Below are 20,107 nucleotides of genomic sequence, written 5' to 3' on the forward strand. Positions count from 1 at the left end.
GCAATGTCGCAGTCCTGCTAAAAAGTGCAGATCGCCGCCAATACTAGTAAAAACAATAAAAAAAAATAAAAGTCCCTAAATCTATCCCATAGTTTGTAAATGCGATAACTTTTGTGCAAACCAACCAATATACGCCTAGTGTGAAATTTTCTTTTTACCAAAAATATGTAGAAGAATATATATCGGCCTAAACTGATGAAGAAATTTTGTTTTTTTATATATTTTTTTGGGATATGTATTATAGCAAAAAGAAATAAAAATTGTCGTTTTTTCAAAATTGTTGTTCTTTGTTTATAGCACAAAAAATAAAAATCACAGAAGTGATCAAATACCACCAAAAGAAAACTCTATTTGTGGGAAAAAAAGGACATCAATTTTGTTTGTATACAACATCGCACGACCGCCCAATTGTCCATTAAAATGACGCAGTGCCGTATGGCCAAAAATGGCCTGGTCATTAAGGGGGCTGAAGTGGTTAATCTGACCTGGTATTATTCTCCTGCAGAAGAAGCCAATCTGTTAATGTGCTGACAAGGAGCGTGCTGATAGGAGGAGAGAGCAGAGTGACGGAGAGATGAGCTTATCGCTGCTGCTTCTCCTTTCACTGTCCAGTCACAGACATTTTTATATGAAAACATACAGGTATATATCTTTGCTCACATAATTGCACCCCATAAAAATGAACTGAAAAATAACAATAATGAAAATAATCACTTTTCCTGGGAATAAATGAGTAGAATTAACCATTCCCTGCCCATAGGACATACCTGTACATCCTTGGATGGGAAGGGTGAGATCTCAGTCATTGTTTCATCTGCAATATCATTTTTTTTAGCCAACGATTTTGCACATTGTAAAAGTAATCCAATTGGCTATAGAGTCGCTGGATTACTTTTACAGGCAGGGGAAGGGGGTCTCCCCTCCCGCTGCCACCTTTACTGAACTCTTCCAGGGAACCCAGGAAGGACACCTTACTGCCACTGTAGGCGATACTCTCTTGTAATTTAATAAGGGAGGTTTGGGACCGGTCTGAATATGGTCTTCCTCTAAGGTTCGCTGACCCCCGCCACCTTGTTCTTTTTCACATTAACCATTTCAGTGCTCTGCTACAATATACATCCCTGGTGTGCTTCTTGTATTTCTATATTCCTTCTTTTATATCTGGACTTTCTATACCCTTTAATTGCTAATATTCCCCTTGTGAATTCTAATACTGCATTACGTGATTTGTAACATCACATTCTTTGTATATTGGGATGATGCACTTGTGGTGATCTTTGTTTTTAATGTGACTTTGTTTCTACATCTTGATTAACTTTTAAAAAATTTAATAAAAATACAATTATAAAAAAAAGGAAATGAAGCCTGCACCATCCCCCACCCCCAGTACTTACCTCTGTAGATGGTTGGCCTTCACTGACCAAGTAGTTGGTGCAGCAGTCCGGGGTACATTATCCTTCCACCTCTAGATAAAGAGAATTTCAGCTCATACCATGTAGAAGGCCAAGACCAGGTCTGCAGGAAAGGAGAAGATTTCCATGACTTCACCTTCCTGTATTACTGGATCTCAGTGGCGGCTGGTGCTCTATTGTTTGGGGGGGCAGCAAACAAACCACCATTGAAATCCATGCGCCCAGTGCCCTGCATGTAAATTAGGGGCCGGGTGCATGGATTAGGGGGGCGGCGCCCCCTGTGCCCCTAATGGATGGGCCGCCACTGCTGGATCTACTGCATGTTTTTGCATTTTTTTCCATCACATGTTCCATTGTGTGTTATGTAGATGTGTGATGGGTGTAAGGTGTCCCTGTCACCAGGTCTATACCATAGAAAGAGAATCATTCTGTAAAAGCCGGGATGTTCTACAAATATCACCACACACACCGGAGAGAGCAATCATTATTGGATCATTGATAACGGTGAACTCTAAACTGATGACCTGGAGGGAATTGTAAAGCATTGCCTATGGAAAATTTACAGTATGGAAGTTTGTTGCAGTTTTAGGACTTGACATTATGGAGCAGTTAGATGCTGATTGGCTGCCATGCAGAGCTGCACTCGTTTTTGCACTCTCCAGTTTTAGTAAATTAACCCCATTGGGTGTCCATTTACTCGGCACAATCTCATCTTTTATATTGTACCAACAATCGGGTAACATATTGCATTTCTGTGCCCTAAAATTAACTTTAGTGTGTTTTCTACTGAAATTTTGTGCTTGATAAACCATTTGTGCTAATAATGTGTTACATAATAAATTGAAATTACCACCATTTTATTCTCCAGGGTCTCTCCTTTTTGTAAATATCAGTTTTAGTGGTTTTGAGTAATCGGGCCTAAATATTTTTAAACGTGTGTACGTACAAAAAAGAATTGCTCTGGCAGCAAAATTATTCAAATGACATTACAACCCAAGTCTACTGAAAGACCCAATCTTTTTCTGACACGCTTTGTTTACAAGTAAAAATCTGTATTTTATGCTGGAAAATGACTTAGGACCCCAAAACATTATATTTTTTTTTGCAGAGGCCCTAGGGAATAAAATGGCGGTCATTACAATTTTATTATGTCACACGTTTTTTTGTGCAGAAGTACGGTATTTCAAAAGCAATTTTTGGGAAATAGTACACTTTAATGAACTAAAAAAAACAAAACACAATGTATACCCCAATTTTAGTGAAAAATGTGAAAGATGATGTTACAGCGAGTAAATACCTAACATGTCATGCTTTAAAATTGCTTGTGGAATGGCACCAAACTATGGTACTTAAAAATCTCCATAGGCGACACTTTAAAATTCTCTACAGGTTACTAGTTTAGCCTTACAGAAGAGGTCTAGTGCTAGAATTATTGCACTTGTTTGCATGGAGACCTCACATGTGTGGTGCAATCAATGGTTACATATCTGTGTGTGACCTACATATGTGTTCACCACTGCATGTGAGCACGGGGAAGCGGGGGCTTTTTACATTTTTTTAATGTTATTACTTTTACACTGTTCTTTAAAAAAAGTGATCGATTTATTGCTGACACAAAAAATTTAAGCATTCCTTGTGATAACAATACAGCATGACAGGTCCTTCCTCGTGGCGTCAGAGTGGGTGGGGTCACCCAGTTACGTCCCCGGGTGGCCCCGCCCTCAGTTATATAAGAGATGTCACAGTGAAGACACGTCAGTCGGCGGCAGCCTCCCATAGAGGCGAATCGGTTGCAGGGGTTTTTTTTCAGTCCATCGGGCAGCGTGAACTTACTTCGTGGGACATTTTCATTTTTTTTATTTTTTAATAAAGGACTTGTCCCAAGCTGTCTCTTGTCTTTTTTATCATTTTGACACCTTTTTTGTGAAATGGTAGGGGTACTTGTACCTAGTTACCATTTCACACAGGGGGGAGGCCGGCATCTGGGGGTCCCCTTGTTAAAGGGGGCTTCCAGATTTCGATAAGCCCCCCACCCACAGACCCCCACAACAACCAGGCAAGGGTTGTGGGGATGAGGCCTTTGTCCCCATCAACATGTTAAGCACCCTCCGCATGTTGAGGGCATGTGGCCTGGTACAGTTCAGGAGGGGGGGCGCTCTCTTGTCCCCCCTCTTTTCCTGCGGCCTGCCAGGTTGCGTGCTTGGATAAGGGTCTGGTATGGATTTTATGGGACCCCCATGCAATTTTTTTAAAATTTTGATTCAGGGTTCCCCTTAATATTCATACCAGACCCAAAGGGCCTGGTAATGGATGGGGGGATCCCATGCTCTTTTTTTCAATTATCTGTATCTATATTGCTGAGACCCGACAATTTATTACAGCCGCGATCAGTTTTAAATGACAATTTTTCCTTTAGAAATGTAATTTTTCTGTGGTACTGTCTAGACATGGGAAAAATGTGCCACTTTACAGGCATACTATAGACACCCCCCAGGCACAATATTTAAAGGAATATTTCATTTTTATTGTATCACTTTAAGCATTAAAAAAATCACTGCTCCCGAAAAAACGTCAGTTTTAAAATAAAATGTTTGCATTGATCCATGTCCCCTGGGGCAGAACCCGGGTCCCCAAACACTTTTTATGACAATAACTTGCATATAAGCCTTTAAAATTATCACTTTTGATTTCTCATGTTAGTGTCCTATAGACTTTAACAGCTCTCAAATTTGCCGCGAACACCGCATATTGTTCGGCGAACAGGTGAACACCCGATGTTCAAGTCAAACTTACGCTCGACTTGAAAATCAGGCTCATCCCTAGTTATGACACTGTCTATAGTGTTTAGGCACACTATGTTTGGTGACCCCACTTTTAATTAAGGCAATATGTTCATTAACTCTGATAGAAAATGTTCAAATTGTTCGGCCAACATATTGTTTGCCACAAGAGCAAGTGATCAAATAGACGACATGTTTAGTCGCACAGGTACAAAAATGTTTGATGGGATACACGCGATTAGTTATGGAAGATTTAAACTCAACAGTTTTGCGCCTTCCCAATATATTGTATTGACAAACATCACATTTTTTTACATGGGAAATAACGAACAAATTATGAAAAAAGGATTACGGACTGGTTGATTAATAATATTGGGTGTTATTCTACTCTGTAGAGAAGGAGCACCCCTAAAAATAACCCTAGCTTGGTCGGGCAATGTTGTACAAAAAATACGGTCACTTTTAAGAATATTCCAAAGTTTATTCATAATCACTTTGAGATCACCATAGACCATTTATAATTATCATCTGGCTCGCGTCAAGGTTTTGCAACCAATAAAGAATCCCCTCAACATCTAAGATATTCTGTAACTCAGAGTCTATTTCAACTGAATGATAACCTTTATCAAGAAACCTCTGTCTAAGGACCATGCATTTTGAAGGTCTCTGTTTCAGTACAGTTTCTGCGCAATGGAACAGAGCAAAGCCAAGATCTGTGATGGCAACTATCGCTGGGGATAAAGCCATTATGATCAGTGGGTTTAAAGTAAGTTTTAAATTTGAACTGTCGGTCCTTAATTTCAGTTTCGAGATCCAAAAAGTTTTACTTTGACTGGACTCGTAAGACAGGGAAATACCTCTATCATTTGAGTTCAAAGAGACTGTTTCAAAGAGTCCACACTGCCATTCCATAGGAGGAGGATGTCATTGATGTGCCTGGCCCATAAAACCAAGGATGGTGTGTCTTGGGAATAGACGACATCCTCCTCCCATTTGGCCATAAACAAATTTGCAAGGCTGAGGGAAAATTTAGCTCCCATTGCTAAGCCTCTCTGCTGAAGATAAAAGCGATTATCGAACCAGAAGTAGTTGTGTTTAGTGGCAAACTCTAAAAGTTTGATAATATAACTCCTCTGGAAATCAGTAAGAGACAATTCTTGACTCAAATAATGGTGGACTGCTTCCATGCCCAACCGGTGGGGTATACAGGTATACTGGAATATTTAGCTTTTTTGGACCCCATAGGAAAAGGACCAATCACAATGGATCACTGGCATTTTATACACAATATATTCATAGATTGTATGCATCCATAGAAGCGGAATCCTAGATATTCAGTGAAAGGATCACACATGAGCATGCAAACATGGACACCTTAATCAGGTACCTCTCCTTATGCTGTATGTATTTATCCTCCATGTGTAGTGGAATCTGTATGATGGAGCTGTATAATAACAAATGGTGATCAGCTTATTGCTGCAATGTTGGGGGAACAAACATCCTGATAAATCAACAAGACAATATGAAGATTATAAAACCTAGGAGAAGCCACCTTTACAATGTAAAATGTGGAAGTAACCTATCATTATAAAAACTAGAACGACCACCATGTTATTCTCCAGGGTCTCCATTTTCATAAAATATATTATATTTTGGGGATTTTATCTAATCTTCAGGCCTAAAATGTGTTTTTAAGCATGTGTGAAATCAAAAGATCTAACAATGAAAGGACTACCTCTAATACAAACTTCTTCAAACTGAATGTGGGGGATTTATTGCAGAAATACAAACCGCTATCTTGTCAGTCCTTAGCTGAGCAGACACTCTGAGATTATTACAGCCCGTGGCTCTAATAGGCTTCAAAAAGGGTGGGCTTGGGGCACAGAGCACAGAGCAGGGGAGCCCACCCAGTTGAGTGACATTAGTTTAATTAACCGGTTCAATACAGGGCAATTTCACCCCCTTCCTTCCCAGGCCAATTTTTAGTTTTCAGCGCTGTCGCACTTTAAATGTCAATTGCGCGGTCGTGCAATGTTGTACCCAAAAAAAATTAACGTCCTTTTTTCCTCACAAATAGAGCTTTCTTTTGGTGGTATTTGATCACCTCTGCGGTTTTTATTTTTTGCGCTATAAACAAAAGAAGAGCGACAATTTTGAAAAAAACACAATATTTTTTACTTTTTGCTATAATAAATATCCCAATTTTTTTTTAAAAAAACAAATTTTTTCCTCAGTTTCGGCCGATACGTATTCTTCTACATATTTTTGGTAAAAAAAAATCGCAATAAGCGTATATTGATTGGTTTGCGCAAAAGTTATAGCGTCTACAAAATACGGGATAGATTTATGGCATTTTTAAAAAAAATATATTTATTTATTTTTTTAGCGGCGATCGCGATTTTTTTCATGACTGCGACATTATGGCGGACACATCAGACACTTTTGACACATTTTTGGGACCATTCACATTTATACAGCGATCAATGCTATAAAATTGCATTGATTACTGTGTAAATGTGACAGGCAGTGAAGGGGTTAACCACTAGGGGGCGGGGAGGGGTTAATATGTTTCCTAGGGAATGATTCTAACTGTAGGGGGAGGGGACGCACAAGGGGAGGAGACCGATCGGTGTTCCTCCATTCTGGGAACACAGATCGCTCTCCTCAGAGCTGACAGGCTGTGGATCTGTGTGAAGGGGCTCCATTCACTAAAGAATATCTCATGAGATAATTGAATCACGTGACACATTTTTCCCAATTATCTCATGCTGAAAATGTCAATTCACTATCACCTTATGACTTATTTACTTCACAAACCAAAACCACTCAGTAAATACCTCCATAAAAAGTGTGTTAACATCCATTCACAGAAGGAAATACATAAATGCATGCGGTAATTAAGTAGTGGTCCGGCATGCAGTAATTAACCACTTCTGGACTGCCCACCACACATACTACATCAGGGCGACCCGACTGCGCTAAACAACGTGGACACAGCGGGAGCCAATCAGCGTTTTTCAGCAGATGCGATGTCCACCGGGACCTGTCGATCGTTAACAGGAAAGGCAGAATGGCTGTCTGCCTATGTAAACAAGGCAGATCACCGTTCTGTCAGAGAGGAAGAGAGCTCTTGTTTTTCTGCTAAGCAGAAACAGTGATCTCTCTCTTCCTCCAGCTAAGCACTTCCCCCACAGTTGGTAATCACTCCCTAGGAGCACACTTAACCCTTTGATTGCCCCTGATCTTAACCCCTTCCCTGCCAGTGTCATTAGTACAGTGACAGTGCATTTTTTTTAGCTCTGATCTCTGTGTTAGTGTCACTGGTCCCCAAAAAGTGTCATTTAATGTCTGATTTGTCCGCCGCAATATCGCAGTCCTGCTAAAAATCGCTGATTGTCGCCATTATTAGTAAACATAAAAATAAAAATGCCATTATTTGTAGACGCTATATCTTTTGTGCAAACCAATCAATATACACTTATTGGGATTGTTTTAACCAAAAATATGTAGTAGAATACATATTGGCCTGAATTGATTAAGAAATTAGATTTTGTACATATTTTTATTGAATGTATATTATAGCAGAAAGTAAAAAATACTGTTTTTTTTTTTAAATTGTCTGTCTTTTTTTGTTTTTAGTGCAAAAAATTAAAACTGCAGAGGTGATCAAATACCAGCAAAAAAAGTTCTATTTGTGGGGAAAAAAAGGACATCAATTTTAGTTGGGTACAACATCGCACGGCCGTGCAATTGTCAGTTAAAGCAACGCAGTGCCGTATCACAAAAAATGGCCTGGTCATGAAGGGGGTAAAACCTTCCAGGACTGAAGTGGTAAGGAATGTAAAAATATAATAACCAATTTGGTGGAGTCTCCAAATTTTTGGATGAGTTCTCTCAACAGTAATGCATAGACACCGAAATATGGGAAAACACAGAATCATTGGGGCTGATTTACTTCAAATATAACTAAAGGCAAAACGTTTTTTATAGTTTTGGATGGAGTGGAGATGGATTAGAACCCCTGTCAGGTTTGATTGGGGTCTGTGTCGCTGTTAGGAAGATTCACCAACCTCTCTATTTGTCCCGTTTTCCAGTATTATTGAAAGTGAAAGGAAATCACAAATTTTCGGTTGTCACCGGAAAAGTATATAGCAAAACAGAATAAGTGATAGGACTTTGAATACCCCTCCAGTGAACACAAAAATACCATAACCACCCTTGAATAATATTTGTTTTAGTATTTATTTTAATTTTAGCATTTTATTTCAATTGGCACCCCAGAGGGTGTGTGGAATTTATTTCTGCACAGAACCAAAACCCTATAAGCTAATGAGTCCTCAACTACACCCAGGACTGAAAGCCTTCTCTACTGTGGACAAGATTTGCATTGGTTTGTGAATTCTCAAGCCCTGCGTGAGAGGTCCTGAAACTTCTATGAAATATTTCATCAGTGTGCAGACACGCAAAACCTGGTGAGATTTTTGGCTGGTATATGTGTATATGTTAACGTTTATTGTAATTTGCTAATGCAAATTGTTTAAGGCCTGTGTAGCTGGTCAAGTGTGCTGGCAAGTGAGGTCACCCTTGGTTATCTTATGTAGCCTGCAGATTGACAGGATAAACCACAAATCTTTGAAGAGAAAGTGGGAGAAATATTGATTTTTTTTTTTATTCCCCACGTGAGAGTGAAATGGCTCCCTGTTCCAATAGAAGTTCAATGTGGCCTACGATCTAAGGGGGCTAAAGTCAGTGGTAATAGTAGAGCATTAATTAGGAGTGTGCCCTGCCTTGTGTGCTGTAGAACTACAAGTCAAAGTTAGCTTTTAAACAGCTTTTATCTGTGTGCATTGACTGTGTGCATTGTCTAAGCAGCTGCTGTGTATAGAAGCCTCAGTGTAGACTAATTAGCATATCAATGGAGGTCATTGAAGATTTTCCTAAAAAACATGCCTGTGTTAAATTCAACACTATGCCAGAAACGCTTTAATGCAACAATTTAATAAGTTATTGAGACAATGTGATGTTCATAATGATCTTATAAAACATAAGACGTCTTTGAAAAAAGGCAGGAGGAGTGCGCATGTGTGGGACTTCCGGAGCGCCTCGCTAACTGGGAGCTCTGCACCGCTCCAGCCATCCAGCGCACCTAACGCCAGCTAACGAAAGCAGATCCCCGCGGGGAGACCCTCTACAGGCACAGGACAGTGGTGGGCAACTGCCTGGATGTCTGGAGGCCTCCAAAAGAAGGAGGTTAACCGCCAGCTAAACTTCGGCATAGACGCCCCTGAGCCTTCCAAGATGGCGGCCGCAGCTCCTCTATGCGGAGATACAGAAGCAATGCAAGCATCTTCTCCTCCTGCCACCTCCAGCAATAGTGAGTAACCCACAAACCTCCCAGGGCTTACTTGCATGCCCAGCCTCCACTATCTCACTGTTGGATAGATTGCAAAGTGAGAACCCCTACTCACCCCTGGCTAACACCCCAAACGGCCTACCTGATTCAATACAGACTTCTCCATGGCAGCCCAATTATCCTCCAGATATGGCCAATCTCTTAAGCAGCTTCTCTGATATGCTGGCTGCTGGCCTAGCTCAAAATGCAGCACAGATTACATCCTCAATCAAAGCTGACATCCAGAGCCTGGGAGCCAGAATGGATGCAATTGAACAGGCTGTAGATGACACTGCAGCACGCACAAACCAGAATACCTCATGCATTCAGTCTCTTCAAGAACAACTTGAGACTGCACTCTCTAAGTTAGATGATTTGGAGAACAGGTGTAGACGGTATAACTTCCGCGTCCGTGGAATTCCCAAATCTAACACCGACATACATGATACCGTCAGATCTCTAATCAAGGACATTATCCCTGACATCCCGGACCACAAACTTGAAATAGATAGGGCCTACAGAGTGCTGCAACCTCCCCGCCAAGATGGTCTCCCGTGGGACATTGTTCTCAAACCACCTTTTTTTGGGGTAAAGGAAGAGATAATGAAGAGGGCCCGCAACCGTGATAATATCATTATCCGTGTCAATAAAATCCCAATTTTCGCTGACATCTCACCCACTACAATCCAGAAAAGGAGAGCACTTAGACCGCTACTAGATGTCCTATCCCAGAAGATGATCAAGTACAGATGGGGCTTTCCCTTTCGCCTGCAGTTCCAGTATAGGGACAATTCCTACAGCTTTACAAACTTCCAGAATGGTGAACGTATTCTTCTTCAACTGGGATTCATATCGCAAGGACTTCTTATGCACCAATCTGAGAACCGCCTAAGCTCTTCCAAGAGACCCCCCTACTAGCCCACTCACTTCACTGTGGGTAAAACAACCACCCAAAAGGCACCGTGACTCTTTCACCCCACGCTGAACTCCAGGTGCACCTGGCCCCTCAGGGGTCTGACCTTACATTTTTTCATCCTTTCCAGATTTTTGGAAGGTGTGAGGCCCTAACCCACACCTGCATAGTCCTACACGAGACTTCCTAGTCATTCATTTTATTTATTTATTTATTTTTTCTTTCCCAGGACTGAATCGCCCACAATAACCTCTGCCCCAGAGGTACTTTAATTCCCAACCATGCCCTGGTCTCTGACTGTAAGGACTGAATCAGTCCTGAAAATAGGACATTTCCCTCATTCTCCCTACCCTTTCCCCTGCTTTGCCCTCCCTTCTTCCCCTAACTATTTCCCCCTCCCCCCTTCCCCTTCCCCTGATACCGTGCCATTCAGGCTGTCATAAAAAAAGGCTTGTATAATGTTTACTCACCTTATTTTGCATTTGGTTAGAAACTCTTACATACTTTCTCTCCTTTTTTATTTTATTAAGTTTGTATATTATGTTGTCACCTCCTATATGATATTTGGTTTTACATTAGGGGGTCCGCCCCTGGTTGAAATTCTCATGGGGTGCTCTGCGGCCGGAGCGGGGCTGCATGCCACTCCACCTGCTGTTACTTTGGGGAGTTTTTTTTCCCCTTAGTGACACCAGGCCTGCAACCCAATTGTGGGTTGCCCCTTTTCCAAACTCTAATACATTTAGAGTTTCGGCACAGGTCTTGGTTTTCCAACCCTGCATTCGAACAGTCCAGGGTAGTTCATATTCTGGACTTTTCCTTTCTCTCTCGCTTTCTCCGTCTTTATCTTTCTTGGTCCTCCCCCTGTCCCCTATGTCTCTTTTTCTTCCCTTCCAGGTATCTACAGGGAGAGCTGAACGACTCAGGCTTCCGCTGATCCCAAGATGGTCCGATTTCGCCCAGCAGGATGAATTCTCTCGTATGGGTAGGGTAAGAGATTCATTCTTACATTTGCTTTCCTCCCCTTGTGTCCATGGCTGTTGACACCAACAAACAGACATCTTTAAAAATAGCTTCCCACAACACCCAGGGTCTAAACTCCCCTATTAAAAGATGTAAGGCCTTCCACAATTACCACTCCAGGGGACTAGACATCATTCTATTCCAGGAAACCCACTTCCCTAAAAGCTATGACCCTACCTTCCTGCATTACAGCTTTCCTACCTACTTTCTGGCCAATGCTGAAGACAAAAAGAAAGGGGTAGCCATTCTCATCTCCAAACGTACATCCTTCACACACTCACAAACCATTAAAAACAAAGAAGGTAGGTTCATTCTAGTAAAAGGCGATATAAATGGGACAATTTTCTCCATCATCTCGTACTATGCCCCTAATAAATGACAAGCTTCCTTTTTTTCTTCCATGCTAACTTTCCTTGCACACCATCTTGAAGGTAAGGTGATCATGGGGGGTGACTCTAATGTGGCTTTTTACCATTTACTAGATAAATCTTCACAAAATATCTCCCAACTCAAATGTCCTCCCAATCAGAGCCTTAGGATAGCTAGACTATTTTAACTCATTAGGTATGATAGACTCTTGGAGAGAGTTACATCCTTCATCTACAGACTACACCCACTTTTCTGCCCCTCATAGGACTTATGCTCGCATAGACCACATATTCCTCCACTCCTCAGACATTCACTTAGCCTCCCAAGCATCTATTAGTGAGGTTCCTTGGTCGGACCACTCCCTGGTATCCGTTAAAATCACTGGGTTTTTGCATCAAGCGAAGCCACCTCAATGCCGATTTAATGAAACTCTCCTCTCCAATCCGGTTCACACCACGATGATCAAAAGAGATTTAAAGGAATACTTTTGATTAAATGACACCCCAGACATTTCTCCCAGCTCACTATGGGGAGCCCATAAAACAGTCATAAGGGGTAATCTTATTCAACTAGCATCACGTCTCAAACGTGAGAAACAATTGGACATAGCCAACCTTGAGAAAATCTTTCAATCCCTTAGGAAAGCACATAAACACAATCCCTCTCCCACCTCCCTAGGACTCTTAGATGCTGCTAAGATTGCCTTAAATTCGGCTCTCACTTCCAGTGCCGAAAAACATTTAAAATGGGTAAGCGGAAGATTCTATCTCCACTCGGACAAATTTGGCCCACAGCTTGCAGCCAAACTCTCCCCTAAACACAGAGTCTATACCTTGCCCTAAATCAAATCTCTAAATGGTTCCCTGACCCAGAACCCAAAACATATTCTCGAAGCATTTCATTCTTTCTTCTCTAACTTATATTCTGAACTGCAGACCGACACCACACACCTACTCAATCCCTTTCTGGATAATCTCCCCCTTCCCAAAATCTCCGATCAACATCGCTCCATAATGGAAGATCCCATTTCTGAAGAAGAGGTCGGGGAGGTTATAAAAGAACCTAAAAAAGGTTCAGCCCCAGGCCCTGATGGCTTTTCTACACACTATTATAAGAACTTCTCAGAGACACTGGTCCCTTATCTGGTCCGGTTCTTCAATTCCCTAAACAAAGACTCTCCCTTAGACTCAAATGCGAATTTAGCTTACATCGCGGTCATCCCCAAACCTGGTAAGGATCAAATTATAGTAAGCAACTATAGACCTATATCATTAATTAATAACTACCTTAAAATCTTGACCAAAGTTCTATCTAATAGGTTAGGATCCTTTATAGGGTCCTATGTTCATAAAGATCAAGTAGGCTTTATACCGGGGAGTCAGGGCCCGGACCAGATAAGGAGAGCTATAGACAACATTTCCCTCTTGAAATCCGGATGGGATGGCAATCCTGCACAAGAAGGATTTATCCTATCTATTGACCTTCAAAAGGATTTTGATACTGTTACTTGGCCTTATCTTTTTAATATTTTGAGAAGATGGGGCTTTGGATCACACTTCATCAACCTCCTAGAAGCCCTGTATTCTAAACCGAAAGCCCAGATCAAGCTTCAGGGACACCTTTCTGACCCCTTTCCCATCTCCCAGGGAACGAGACAAGGATGCCCATTATCCCCCCTCCCTTTTGCCATAGGAATTGAAACGTTGGCTATGGCGATTAGGAACCATCCTGACATTCACGGAGTCAAATGCGGCCAAATCACACATAAATGCGCGCTCTTCACTGACAATGTTCTTCTATTTATAACTTCTCCCCTAATTTCCACCCCTAATATATTACAACTAATTCACAAATTTGGTCAGATAGCAGAGTTGGTCGTCAACATGTCTAAGTCAGTGGCCCTTAATATCTCAGCCCCAGTGTCATTGGTTGGCAGACTACGGAACCAATTCTCCTTTGCTTGGAGCAATTCCACTATACCTTACCTAGGAGTGCACCTACCTTCTAACATTGCCCATTTGTATAAATACAATTATCCTCCGATGTTCAAAAAGCTTAACAATGATCTTAAACAATGGTCTCTATACAAAATGTCCTGGCTAGGCAAGATCAATGCGGTCAAAATGACTCTCCTCCCTCGGCTCCTCTACCTTTTTAGATCTCTACCTATACCGATCCCCAAACTCCAAATTCAAAATTTACAGGCATCCATAGTCCGATTTACATGGGGTAAATCAAACCACAGACTTCCTAAAAAAAAAAACCCTATTCAGGCCCAGACCGAAGGGAGGATTAGGCTTACCCAATCTCTGGTGGTATTACCAGGCACCTCAATTAAGCCAGATATCAGCTATCTACTCCAGAGGACCTAAGCCTGATTGGCTGGCAATAGAAAGACAGGCTGTCCCCAATTTCACTATTGATTATCTTATTTGGACTTCCCCTAAAACTAGACCCCTGATAATGTCCCCTACCCTTTCTCACTCTTTAGGACTATGCGACTCATTACACAAACTTAATACTTTAACATCCAAGTGGCAACCCCTAGCTCACATTTTTAATAATCCCCTATTTACGCCAGGGTTGAATATAAAGGCATTTCAATGTTGGCTTGATAAAGGACTATACTGCATAGGACACTTTGTCAATTCAGGTGGCCCTCTTACACTTTCCCAATGCGTCTCAAAACTTAAAATGCCCACTTCAGAGAAGTTTTGCTTACACCAGATAACCCACTTCCTACACTCCATACTTCCCAAAGAGTCAGCCTCACTATCTGTTACCCCTTATGAACAATGGTGTTCGTCGGCCATGGACATTAGGGGGGTATCTCCCTGATATATGCAGCATTGGCAGAGCCAATTGACAAAACGTCCTATATGCAGAGCTGGGAGCATGACCTTGAGTTTAATTGGGACCTAGACACTTGGCACTACCGCTTTTCAAGCGCCTTCAAGGGGATTCTAAATGTTTCCCTCACTGAAGCAGACCTCAAGGTTATGTCACGCTGGTATCTGGTCCCAACTCGCTTAGCCAAATTTTACCCACAGTCATCCCCACTATGCTTCAGGGGATGTGGACATTTAGGTTCACTCCTACATACTTTATGGGAGTGCCCCAAGATTATGAACTTTTGGAATAAACTTTTCCAACTCATCCGCAGAGTCACAGGCTCTACAGTATCTCAAAAACCGACAATAGCCCTCCTGAACGAGAAAATCTCCAACTTATCAAAACATAATCAGATTCTGTCCCATTATATCTTCACTGGAGCTAAACTGACGATTGCTAGGGCCTGGAAGTCTCCAAAGGTCTTTATACATCTAACCAAACAGAAAGTTACTTGGATTATGTTCCAAGAAAGAATTTCTAGCACAATCCTTGATAAAACTGAGAAATTCAAGCTAATTTGGGAACCCTGGGCCCAATATGTGGGGATCTCCCTTTAGTTTGGGCTCTACTCATTTGACTGGAAGAGCTCTTGTTGGAAATCCTGTATAATCGTTTTAGCTATCTCTGAAACAGGTACCTCTCCCATCCTTACCCCTCCCTTCTCTCCCCATCCTTTGTGTCCCTTTCTTTTCTTCATTTTGTCCTTCTGTATCTTCCTCTCTCTTCTTTACTTTCCTATTATCCAGTCTCCTTATCAGCTCTGGCTGATAAGGAGACTGGAGTGGAGACTGGAGTGGAGGAGATGGATCCATAAATCCCTCTCTCCAGTAATTGTCTACCAAATTGTATTTGGCACAAGTTGTTATGGTTTTGCCTATTTGTTTAAATTCACTTACCGCTGGAACAGATCCAATTATTACAATCTAACAATTTTTCATCAAGGATGACATTACGTTTAGGCTCTCCAGAAGGGACTAGATAATCTTTGATTGTGAATTTCCTCTGTCTGGAGTTATCTCCTAACAATGTACTTAGATTAACTCTCTCTCTCCAATAGCCGGTAGTCCTGGCAGCACTCACACAGTTTGTACCCATTTGGGGTGTGGGAGCTCCAGGGCAATTAGCGATTTTTTGTCTAAAAGTCTAGGTACCCTTAGTCATGCCTAAAAATTTTGTATCCTTCATTACTAACCTTAAAGTAGAAATATTAAGGGATCTGTCCAGACATTGTCTAGTTACATTATTCTTTAGGATATCCTTTGTAAACCTAGAATACCACCATAATATTGTATATGCTATGTTTTCTCTGTGCCTTGATCTTTCTACTAAGATTCTCCTTAGTAGAAAGGGATGATGCATGTTACTTATACTCTTTATTATAATTAAAAAACTTTTTAAAAGGAAACGTGTAAACAAAGAGAAAGTTGCATTGCCTCTTTGAATCAGAGAGAGGCTGAGAATGAACATATTATAATACTCCTTAGGAAGGAATTACATGAAGCCCAGTCTGCCATTATGGAGTTATCCTCCACACATGCTCAGTGCTTAGCAAAGATAGAGGCTCTGGAACAACATGTAGAAAAGCCAAATGCTAGTGTTGCTGCAAGTGATGCTGCTATGGTGGGAATCAATGTTGAATGAGTTGAAATAGTGGAGACTTCTGATGAGTCCATTGCTAGTGAATACTCAGACAATAAAAGTGTAAAATCTGTTGATTCCAATCATAGTAATGTTATGCAGCAATGTGAGTCTCCATCACCATATGCTCAGAGAAGGGCCTATGCAGGGAGATCAGTTCTCAAGTGCTTTGTTTGTAAAAAGGGGGGTTACATAGCTAGGTATTGTTTGATGTCTAATAATGATATGCAAAGGAGGTCGCACTACCCAAAAACTATACCAAGGCGTTATGAATTTTATTCTGTGAGATGTGGTATCAATCCAAGGCATAGAGGCCATAGTAATCAAACCTGTTTCCCTTTTTAAGACCCAAATTCGAGACTACAAACTGTAAATAGTCAATTAAGACAGGAAAGGCATCGCTATGTAGAACAGTTGCATAAACTCGAAATGGAGGTAGCCGTATGTTCATTCAAATATAGCATTGGGGGAAACAATGTTAGCAGCCCTTAGAAAGTTGCATGGATGGTAAGAATGTTCTGGTTAATGTGTCTTTGCTATGAATAAGGTTTAGATGTGAGTTTCAAAGATTTGCCCTTCATGTTTGGAAAATTATAGAGGACCTTGATACATTTTTAGTATTTTCAAGGATAAGCCTCTGGATTGTTATAATTTTTAATTTTTTTCTGTTGTGATTATTATGGGGTTTTTTTCCCCTCTTGGTTTTTTTTTATTATTTTGTCATTGTTTTTAATTGTTTATTCATTTATTTTATTTTTGTTTTGTTCAGGTGAAAAAAATGTTGGGTTTAGTCCACCTGAAAGGGGGTTCATTGGCTATGTCCTCAATTAGCAGCTGAATACATTTTGTTTAAGACAAGAGTTGTTAGGAAGCCATTCTAGCTGCTGGAGTTATTGTAGTTTTTTTTTCTTTGTTTTTATTTTCATTCAGGTGGAAAAAGATAAAAAGGTTTAGGCTTGGTCCACCTGAAAGGGGAGTTAGTGCATAGGTCTTAAGGTACAGATAAATGCAGTTTTTTTTTTGCATTTAAATTGAGAATTTGTGAGAAGCAACATTCACGTTCATTTTTTATTTTTTTGCTCTTACCATGGGGATCCATTTTAGAGTGGGTTCACCGTAAAGAAATCATTCGATAATTTGTTCAGAGTGTCAGAAGCCAGGAATATTAGGTTCCTGGGTAATAAGGAGGGAACTATAAGTAAACATAGTAAGCGAGCATATATTGTGGATAAGAATTTGATTCTGCTCTTGTTTTTCACTTCCAGAGTCCTGGTGGAGCGAGATCGGAGAGGTCTCTGGAACAGAGATGAAAGGTTTTCATCTGGTTGGCATTTTGTCTGCCATATCACACCGCAAATTTGTTCTGATAAACATTCAGGGGAGAAGGGACAAACAAAAATATTCACAATTATACTTGCAATACAAGGTTTCTTTTTCTTATGGACAATTTAGCGCTAATGCTGAATCTGAAAGGCTTTGCCCAGCAACGAGGCTTGTGAAACATTTTGCCGGAGTCTCTCCTGTCATTTATGAATGGAAAAGTACTGTGAATACAAGTGCAATGGGTTGGAGGTTGGGGAAGGAATATAACCTATCCAATCCTTCACAACAAGAAATGTAAAATATGTTTTTTTATGGAGGGAGTTGAAAGAAGGAAAGGTTTTTATTGTGTGACATGTATTAACATAACTGAATTAATATGGTGCAGGTACCCAGGAGACTGGCACTTACGCATAAGTAAGATGTCTGTTGGCCGGGTGACACATCAATGGAGTGAAAATTTCCTTGTAGGGGTGGTGTGTCAATCTTAGCAGTCCTACAGAGAGGTTCTCTGTTACTGGACATGTGGGACACCAGAGCTGGATATGGGGGAGATACGCCTGGTTGATGTCTCACCTGAGAGGTTGTAACAAACTCTCAGCCATACTTTGTTACTGAGAGAGATTGGTGGCATCCTTAATAACATTCAAAAAAGTCACTTAAATACCCAGGTTAAAGTGGCTCCGGATTTTGTCAACCATGGTGAAAGGTTGGTAGAGAATGTGATGGTACAGGACAGAAATCTGTCATGGGTTCTGGCATGCACGCAGGGGCAGGTGGAGGTATCAACCAACTTCAAGCTGAATGTACAGTCTCTGTATGAGGGGCTGTGACCTTATAAGTTAGCATCACAGCTCAGTAAGATTTTGCCAAAACACATCTCTTACACTAGTCCAAGGTGGTAGTCGAATGCCTGGATGGGCTGTGCTACTTTGGATTATGAGAGATATTATGCTTCCTCATTTATCCCATATACAGAAGTGCAGACTCAGTCTGTGTATTTGGTGGTATCAATGGGCTTACTGACTGGGGATTCTATCTAGTTGCATCTGAGGCTAAATTACCCACATGTGATCAGAGAGGATAGAAGCTGGTGGCAGGTTGATATGTCCTTTCATCGGAAGCATGACCATGATGTCCTTTGTGTGCCAGGTCAATACACAGTGGTGAACGAGAAATGTTGGGAAGATATTTCACTCTGGGTTTTGGATGGAGAGATCATTGCTGGGAAGGAAGCACCTGGGTATTATTTGGGACATAGACGAGTTTGTTTCTTTGTCCTAAAGGATACTGATGTAATGTTAGTCATGGAACTAGGGTGTTCCTTGAATCTAACAGTAGGTAGAGGTGCATGGTATTCCCTGGGCATGGTCTCTGGAATCCAGGTACAGAGATGGAATTTTGTGGGTTTGTCAATGTTTCAAGTTGTTATGTGTTGTTGGACTCAACATTTATATAGAAGGATCTCCCATTAATCTATGCAAGTTGAGGAACAAATTGACAGTAGGGTCTCTTCGTACCAGTTAGAGGCTTTGCTGCCAATTCAGATCCCTGAAATACAGCTGTTGTACCAAAATTGTGGTAAGAAAGGCCATTGTGAGCTAGCCTGCCTAATCCTGACCCGTATTTACAGTAAAGGGTTATAGGAGGTGGGAGCAGGGTGCGTAATTTGATGGATCATATATATATGCATATACTATGGTAATGGGTTGGTTTATGTTATGGTATAGTGTGATATATGTGTATTTTAGGTTAAGGCCCTCCTGGAGACTCTGTTTCTGAAAGCTGGTTAATATGTTGCTCTAAATGTGTGCTGGTGAATGGTGAGTGAATGGACACACTTGCCTGTATTGCACCTCATCATGAAGATACGGGAAAAGAGAAGACACAGAATAGTGACATGGAAGCTTTCGCTGAAGAATGATGTTGGTGTGTCACTCAGTGGCAAAGCGGCACATGTTGGGAAGCACAATACGTTAAAGTGGAGTTCCACCCAAAAGTGGAACTTCCACTCATCAGATTCCTCCCCCCCTCCGGTGACACAGTTGGCACCTTTCAGGGGGGAGGGGAGTACAGATACCTGTATATTACAGGTATCTGTACTCACTTCCGGCATAGATAGCCGCAGAATCTGCGGTTATTTACGCCACTTCCTGCTCCCTCCCCGCTGCCTGCTGGGAAACACATGGGTCCCAGAGGCAGCAGGGACCATCCGTATTGTGCAGCGCGACTCGCGCATGCGCAATAGGGAACCGGGAAGTGAAGCCGCACGGCTTCACTTCCTGATTCCCTTACCGAAGATGGAGGCGGCAGCACCCGAGGACGGAGAGACGGTTCGGCCTCGGGTGCCGACATCGCGGGCGCCCTGGAC

At 41.4% G+C, this 20,107-nt stretch overlaps 2 protein-coding genes across 4 annotated transcripts in view; both read right to left on the reverse strand.

Moving 5' to 3' along the window:
- LOC141117699 (NACHT, LRR and PYD domains-containing protein 3-like) overlaps positions 1-20,107 on the reverse strand; it is a 2,363,088-nt gene that overhangs the window by 435,242 nt on the left and 1,907,739 nt on the right. The window lies entirely within an intron of this gene.
- LOC141117536 (NACHT, LRR and PYD domains-containing protein 3-like) overlaps positions 1-20,107 on the reverse strand; it is a 387,369-nt gene that overhangs the window by 349,622 nt on the left and 17,640 nt on the right. The window lies entirely within an intron of this gene.

The sequence above is a fragment of the Aquarana catesbeiana genome, linkage group LG13 (assembly GCF_042186555.1).
Source record: "Aquarana catesbeiana isolate 2022-GZ linkage group LG13, ASM4218655v1, whole genome shotgun sequence".
Taxonomy (NCBI): domain Eukaryota; kingdom Metazoa; phylum Chordata; class Amphibia; order Anura; family Ranidae; genus Aquarana; species Aquarana catesbeiana.